Genomic DNA, 8,149 nt, shown 5'->3' on the forward strand with positions numbered 1-8,149 from the left:
ACCTTGGTGATCCTTAGGCATAGTATTCTGAGACCCCTTCTCTGTGATTCATTTTGCTTACTTTGACAACTGTTTTGTTGGGGTTAATGGTGCTTTTTTTGTTGTTGTTGTTAGAGATTTTTGCTATAGGGCGTGTGCGCTCTCCAGAAAGACAAAGACAGAGAGACAGAAAGCGAGAAATCACCCCCCAGGGGGGATGGCCATGCCCCAATCCCTTCTCCTTCATTCTCTTCTTAGGATCTTGGGCATGCATGCACACACACCCAGTGTGAATTTAAGCCACTGGATCTGGGACTCAAACAGTGGTCGATTACATGGGAGTCCAGCGACATAGTCATTAATCTAACTGCTGGTCCCAATGGTGCACTCTTTCTGCCTGTCTCAGATGACATTTGGAGCTATTTTTGACTTGTCTTTCTCCCTCCTCTCTTTCTTATAATCACTCATTAAATATGGACATGTTTTCTGTTGTTAATATCATCATGCAGTAGTTGAAAAACATATAGGAGTTTTGCAAATAAACTGTGTATCAATTTCTGTTCTTCCATAAGACATTATGCAAATTCAGTGGATTTAAAATGACACACATTTATTAGCTCACAGTTCAGGAAGTCAGAGATCTGGCATAGTGTGGCTGCCTCTCTGCTCAGTGTATCAGGTATCAGGAGGCAGAAATCAAAGCATCAGCCAGGGCTGAGTGCTCCTATAGAAGGTCTATAGGGAAAAGTCTGCTTCCAAGCATATTCAGGTTCAAATTCAATTCTGCTTCAAGTCTCTGACTTTCCCTCTACAACCAACTGGAGAAAACTTTCTCTTTTAAAAGTACTTCTATGATTAGGTCAGACCCAGGTCAGACCCACCTAGGTATTGTTCTAGCTCAAGATCAATGATTCAGGACCTTATTTACATACATAAAAATTTCTTCTATCCATAGCAGTACCTATTATAGATTGGTGTTTGGTTGAATAACTGAAAGAAGTCTTGTGTTTTAATACATCAGGAGCTGGAAACCTCCAGAGCTAATTGCCTGCATTCCCCATCTCTCTTCTAAATGGCTTTCCTGTTTCAAGGATCTTTCTCCTCTAATTCGTCCTATATTACTTGGCAGGATTAATGCTAGTTAAAGCATTTTATTTCTTAATTTTTTTTTTCTTTTTTGGAGAGAGTTTTCACTGTAGGGCGCGTGCGCTCGCCCGACAGACAGAGAGAGACAGAAAGCGAGAAATCACCCCCCAGGGGGGATGGTCACGCCGCAATCCCTTCTCCTCCATTCTCCTCTCGGGATCTTGGGCACGCACGCACACGCGCCCGGCGTGAGTTTTAAGCCACCGGGTCCGGGACACGAACCGCGGTCGACTACGTGGGAGTCCAGCGACATAGCCATTACGCTAACTGCTGGTTCCCTATTTCTTAATTTTTAATGCACTCTCCTAAATGCAGAGAAACATATTTTGCTATACCTGCTCTATGGCATGGCTGTAATGTGCCAGAAATTGAGCTTGTACCCCAAAATGAAAATCCATTTTTGCAGGATTCCTTGGAAAGGTCCTATTATGGTAGCTTTAAATGATAATGGTATAAGTGTGAGAGGCAGGAGGTGGGGGAGGTGACCATAACACAGGGCTTGGGGTGTGTGGATTGTATCTTCCTGTAGTCACAAGGGAAAAGCAAGGATAGAGAACGCTAGTGATTTGAAAAAAAAAAAAAAGAAAAAGCTCAGAAACAAATTTGATCGATTAAAGGAAAGATATGAAAGCTAGTTTTTTATTGAAAACATTCATATAAGAAATAGCTATTATAGATCAAGTGAATCAAACTGATCTTTAAGGAATGAGTAACTGGGGCCAGTAGATGGGTGGTGGTTAAGGCTCTGGATACCACATGGCTGGCAGTGAACTTTGAGTCCCAGTCACCGTGACTTGAAAAACAAGCTAGGCATGTGTGCCCAAAATCCCAAGAGGAGAATGAAGGGGAAGAGATTGTGGCATAGCCTCCCCCCCCAGGGTGTGTGTGTGTGTGTGTGTGTGTGTGTGATTTCTTACTTTCCCTCTCTTTTTACATCTCTCTCCAGGGAGCACACACGCCCTCTGGCAAAATCTAAACCGATGACAACAACAAAAGTAAAGACAGAAATGAATAACTCTCAGAGGCCAGGTGGTGGTGCAATGGTAACTCAATAGGAACCACACCGGGGAGGTTCTGAGTGTACATCTCAAGACTTTTCTTGGGACCAGTAGATGGCGTAATGATTATGTCACTGGACACCCATGTAGTCCACGACATTTTGAGTCCCAGATTGGGAGGCTTGAAACTCATGCCGGGCATGTTTGCATGCGTGAGCAAAATCCCAAGAGGAGAATGGAGAAGGGATTGATGCTTGGCCATCCCCTCTGAGGGGGGGCAGAGGGTGCTCTCTTGCTTTCTGTCTCTCTGTCTCTCTGGCAAGTGCATGCTCCCTATAGCAAAAAATTTGTCTTAAAAACAAATCTCAGGACCTCCCTGAACACACGAGGTATCTGCGAATATGCCTGTGTCCTGGGTCAACTGAGATTGGAGTAGATTATGGCATGAGAACCTGCTGGGGGTGCTCGTCTCTCTCTCACTGGAGAAATAAATAAATAAACTTTACAAAAAGAAATAAGTAACTTTTGAAGCTGAGTTTCATTTGCTCATTTGTTTATTTGTCCAACAAGTACTTGCTGAATGTCATTATGCACAAAGCACCATACCAACCAAACTTATTTATTTTTCTGCTGGAGGATTGCAACAGCTTCCTAACTGGTTTTCCTGCTTCCACTCTTGCTTTCCACACCTGTCCCATCCCTATCTATTATCACACAGCAGACAGAGTGTTGCTTATAAACCTATTTTAGCTTAGCTCCATGGCCTGGTGGTTAAGACAGCTAGGTCCCACATGACTAACTTCACAGTTCTAGTCTAGGACCTGGAGGTTTGAGAAACACACCAGGCACATATGCATATATGTCCAAAATCCAGAAAGAAGGGAGAGATGGAGAAGAGGGAATTGCCATTGACCGTTCCCCGCAAGGGTGCTTCTCTCTCTCTCTCTTTATATATATATATATATATATATATATCTGGGAAGCACATGCACCCTCTAGCAAACAGGAACAAAACCCTATTTCAGATCTTGACACTCTGCTGCTCCAATATTTTCAACCAATTCAGAATAAAATCCAAATTCCATGGCCTGTAATGGAGCCTGAAAGCCCCCTCCACTCTTGATCCATGTCCGTCTTTTCCACTTCCCTTTCACTCACTCACTTCAGCCAGTCGTGTTCCCTGGCTGTGACAAACATGCATCTACCCCTAACTTTACTCAGATTGTCTACTCAAATGTTACTTCATCAGGATGCCTTCCCAGCCCCCTGAACCAATATAGCATCTCTCTCAGCCACCTTCTCTGCTTCACTCTTCTACTTTTCTTGCTAGCACTCAATCACCACCTGAGATCTATATTTTCATGTGTAGTAGTTGGCTTATCGTCCCATCCTCTATTCAGGATGTCAGCTCCTGCAGAGAGGACCTTTGTTTTACTGATTACATTATTCCAACTACTGGAGCCAGACCTGGTCCATGGTAGGCTCTCATAAACACTTCCTCAATAAATAAGTGAATAAATAAATTATTTCTTTGTGGCATTTATTTATTTTTATTTTATTTTATTTATTTTTATTATTATTATTATTTTAATTTGCTATAGTGCACATGCACTCACCAGAGAAACAGAGGAGGGGGTTTGGGCAGGGGAGAGTGAGAAAACAAGCTGCCAGGTCCAGGACTTGAACTGCAATCAGCCATGTGGGAGTCCAGTACCTTAACCACCATGCTAGGATTTATTTTTTAAGCTCAAATAAAATATTATTTAACAGTTTCAACACTTTTAACAAAATGGTATAATTACATATTTTCCATACATATTTATCCTTTCTTCTTCAGCTGTGCCTCAGAGAATTTCTATTAGTGAATAGTATTAATAAATTCTGGGGGAACATTTCCCAAGAGTGGTGACAGTGTGGACATCAAGAGCAGTGGTAATCAAGTACCAGTTTAAAAAACTTTTAAGAACTTGGTAAATGGGCCTTTATGATGGCTTAAATGCCAGTAAACAAATGAATGGAATTGCAATACAACCTGAAAGGCTGAAGACTAATGTCAGCCATGAGTGGTGGGTTTCAGCAAGGAGCCTTTTCACAATGACTCAACCAACACGCTGGGAAGTTTTTCAGGCAGCAGAAGGCCAGAATGTGACAATCGGGAACTCTCCTGAGAGGAAAGCCACAACTCTCAGACACTCCCTACTCAATGTGGTTGAGAAACACAACTTCCAATACTGCAAGGTACTTGAGCCCAACTCCCTTCACCTCCACAGCTAGAAATTTCCTAATGTCTGTGACAAGGAAGCTGGTGACGGTGAAACAGCCAATTCTCAATGTACTAACACCTTGTAAAGATATTTGGAGGCTGAATCAAAGTTTCTATAGGATCCTGATGGCCTCACATTTAAATATGCCAGCAATTTATTAAAATTACTGTTTGGAATGCGGAAATGAATTTAATTAAGATATAACTTGGAATTAGACTTTCTTGGGATGAGGACAGTAATCTAATTAAATATATACTTCATTTTCCATCAATCCCAGTTAATAGAAAAATTAATATCAAAACCAAACCGTAATCCAAGGGCTAGTAAAACACTCAAGTGTCTGATTTTTATGAAACTCATTCCTGGTGTTATTTGGATGGACTTATGAAAGATATCTGTGTTCTCCTTCCTTCTCTCCTAAAGCAAACCTGCATAATATGTGTGAAATTCTACTTCATATTTGAAAATTATTCATTTTGATTCCTAAAGGTATTAGTCAAACCAACCAACCGAGTAAGCAAATGACACCGAACTGCATATTCATGCTTTGGTGGCAGAAGATCTAGGTTTAAGTTCAACTTCTGTTAATGACTGGCTGTGGTACTCCAAGGAAGTAATTTAAACCATTCAGTTTCATCAACAGTACAGTAGGAGCATTCATATTTAATATCCAAGCAAATGTGACCATCAAATGAGATGATATGAGAAAGTTTTGAAAGCTTTTTACAAATGTAAGAATTGAAATTTCTTTCTTTCTTTTTGTTTGTTTTTAGTTTTTAATTTTTTGCCATAGGTGCTTACTATAGAAGAGAGAGACAGAGTAAGACAGAGAGTGAGAAAGTGAGAAATCAACCCCCCAGAGGGGATGGCTCTACACAATCTCTTCTCTGTCCTCCTCTCAGGATTTTGTGTATGTACACACACACATCTGGTATGATTTTCAAGGCACCAGCTCTGGGATTCCCCCCCCCTTTTTTTTTTATTGTTCTTTTTTAAAGAATTTTTTAAAAAATTTTATTCACTGTCATTTTTTTTTTTTAAGTTGACCAGAGAGAGACCAAGAGAGAGAGAGAACAGGAAAGTGAGAAAGCAAGCTGCCAGGTCTGAGAATCAAACCATGGTCAGCCATGTGGAGGTCCAGCTGTCTTAATCACCATGCCAACTGTCAACTGCAGGCCCTCAGGTTGGAACTGTGGGAATCCAGCTGCCATAACCACTCTGCCACCTGCTGGCCCTGCAATTTATTTCTTATAAGAAGTGGGTGCCTCTTCCTAAAAAAGATCTGAGGTAGTTTACAGTATTACATAAAACCACAGAATAAAGTAGAAAGATGAAACAACTACATTTTTATAGTTGTTAGCAATTGACCCCAAAAGTAGCCAACTTTAAGTTCCTAGAAGGTAAGTCACAGAGAAAAACGAACTAGGTTTTTTATGTGTTTATTCAACAGAGGTACCTCTAGGAAGGAAAAAGGGGAAGCTCATGATATGCTAAGATATAGGAACTTATGAGGTAAACTGTAGAACCTCCCTTGCACTTTCATCTTGCTCAAGCGTAAATTAAAACATTTTAACATTGAAACAAAGATATATAATTTATTCAACTTCCTTTTATGTTGAATTTTAAAATAAATCAATCCTGTTGAATTAAGTTCTAGGTTCAGATAATTACAACAGGTTTTTCATTTACCTCAATGTCCCGTGAGACACTAAAAAGTGATGCAGAACAAGCCATCCCTCATCACCTAGTGGTTGGGGAGAGCCAGATTCCATCCAGCCAATTGTGGTTTGAATCCCAGCCTAGTGATGTGGGAGGCGTGCCAGGCATGTATGTGCATGCCAGGGTCCCAAAGGCATGGAAAGATGGAGGATAGGGATTGTGGTGTGACAGTGCCCCAGTGGAGGGTGCTTTCTCGCCCTCCTTCTCTATGTCTTGCTGATGAGCACACGTGCTCTCTGACAACAGGGAAAAAAAGGTGCTGCAGAACATGGGGTGATAGTTGGTTGCACAGCTTTAGGCATTGAAAAACATCTGGCTTTCCTGGCCTATACCCACAAAATATCAGTAGGGGCTTCCCATATATTTGAGAACCAGAAAACCTCCCCACAGGGGCCGGCAAGTGGTGTGGAGTTAAGGGTGCTAGACTCCCACATGGCTGACTGTGGTTCAAATCCCAGACCTGGTGCCTTGCTTTCTCACTTTTCCTCTCTCTCTCTCTCTCTCTCTCTCTCTGTCTCTCAAATAATAATAATAAAGTTAAATAAAAATAATTCTTTAAAAAAATCCCCACAAAGGTACAACCTGTTCTCAGAAGATGGAATCCTTTTATGTGATAACCATGATTGTAGAGGTAGACATTAAAATACAAATAATTCTAAATATAGATAAGCTTGCTAATGTCAGGGTTGTTTTCGGCTGCAGCTGGGTTATGGCACCTGATCATCAGGGCAGAAGTTTTTAAATCTTCTTCAAGCCTATCTGCTTCTTGAGTTGTAGTCTCAAGACTGGGTTTCTGCACAATGATTAAAGCCATGATTGGTTTTTTTAAAGTAAAACTACTGTCCTAGGTTTAACATGGAATTACTTTGGTTCCTCTTGCAGCCCAGCTATAGTAGGTGGTGGCAGGTCCCGGTGGTCAAGGCTCTAAAATTTCTTTTCTCTTTGTTTCTTGTGCCAAAGGCACAGGCAGCCTTTAGCAGCCCTTGCCAAAGACATGCAGACCTCTTCCGTAGAATTTAGAGGTTAAAGAAAAAAATACATATTGTGATGAGAATTCACTCAGTGGAAGTAAACAAAATATCTTTATTGATTTTTTTTCCCCCAAAAGTAATAGATTGTCACTCTGGGAATTTTTTGGATTCTCTAAATGCTGCTAAATATACACCCAAAGTAGCAAATGAGGGAGAGGGATTATAAGAATAGGATAATAAGGGAGTTTCCTCCCTGCCCCCTTTTAGTAAGAGACAGGATTTCACTGCATAGCTCATGCTGGCCTCGAACATGCCATCCTCCTGCCTAGACTTCTTGGTTTACTGGGGGTGATGAAATTTGATGACAGTTTAAGTCCTGGGTATACAGAGTCATGACCTCATTTGTTCCTTTTGCTAAATTAGACTGGCAATTCCTAGGGGTAGGACTGTCTAAGTAACAAAAAAGAATTCATAACTCTATAGCAAAGAACTGAAATTTCAATACAACACAAAACACAGAACTCGAATTTAATTAAAAAAAAAAAGATTCTCTATCAAGGGAAGAAACCATAAAAGGAATTGCGGCTCTTTTCTGCACTTACACCTAACTACACATTTGTGTGTGCTCTTTATCTCGTTCATAAATATCCCTCCGCTTGAAACAGGCTGTTACCTTGCTGCATTTCACCACTTCTCAGCTCCAGCAGCACCTCCAGGTTCCAGGTGCACTTGCAAAGTCTACCCAGTGCAGCCCCGTTTCTGTCACAGGATTAATTACACACTTAAATTGACCCTTTTAGAAAGCAAGCGTGTGTAGTGGGCTGGCTGCGGGGATGAAGCAGCCCGATACCGTCAGTCACGCCCACCCTTCTCCCGTATGCGTGCCCCGTGCAGCTAGAGTGGGGAGCTGACTTTGGTCTCTAGAGGCAGAGCCCTCTGCCGCAGGAGGTCTACTAGGTGCTGCCCGCCTTCCGCCCGCCCCGTTCTGGTCACGTGCCGCCGCGCCGTCCAATGAGCGTGCGGAGCCCACTGGCTCGCGATTCAAACTGCTGCGCCGCTGGGTCCCGCGTGT

This window comes from Tupaia chinensis, unplaced genomic scaffold (genome assembly GCF_000334495.1).
Source record: "Tupaia chinensis unplaced genomic scaffold, TupChi_1.0 Scaffold000232_3, whole genome shotgun sequence".
Classification (NCBI taxonomy): Eukaryota; Metazoa; Chordata; class Mammalia; order Scandentia; family Tupaiidae; genus Tupaia; species Tupaia belangeri.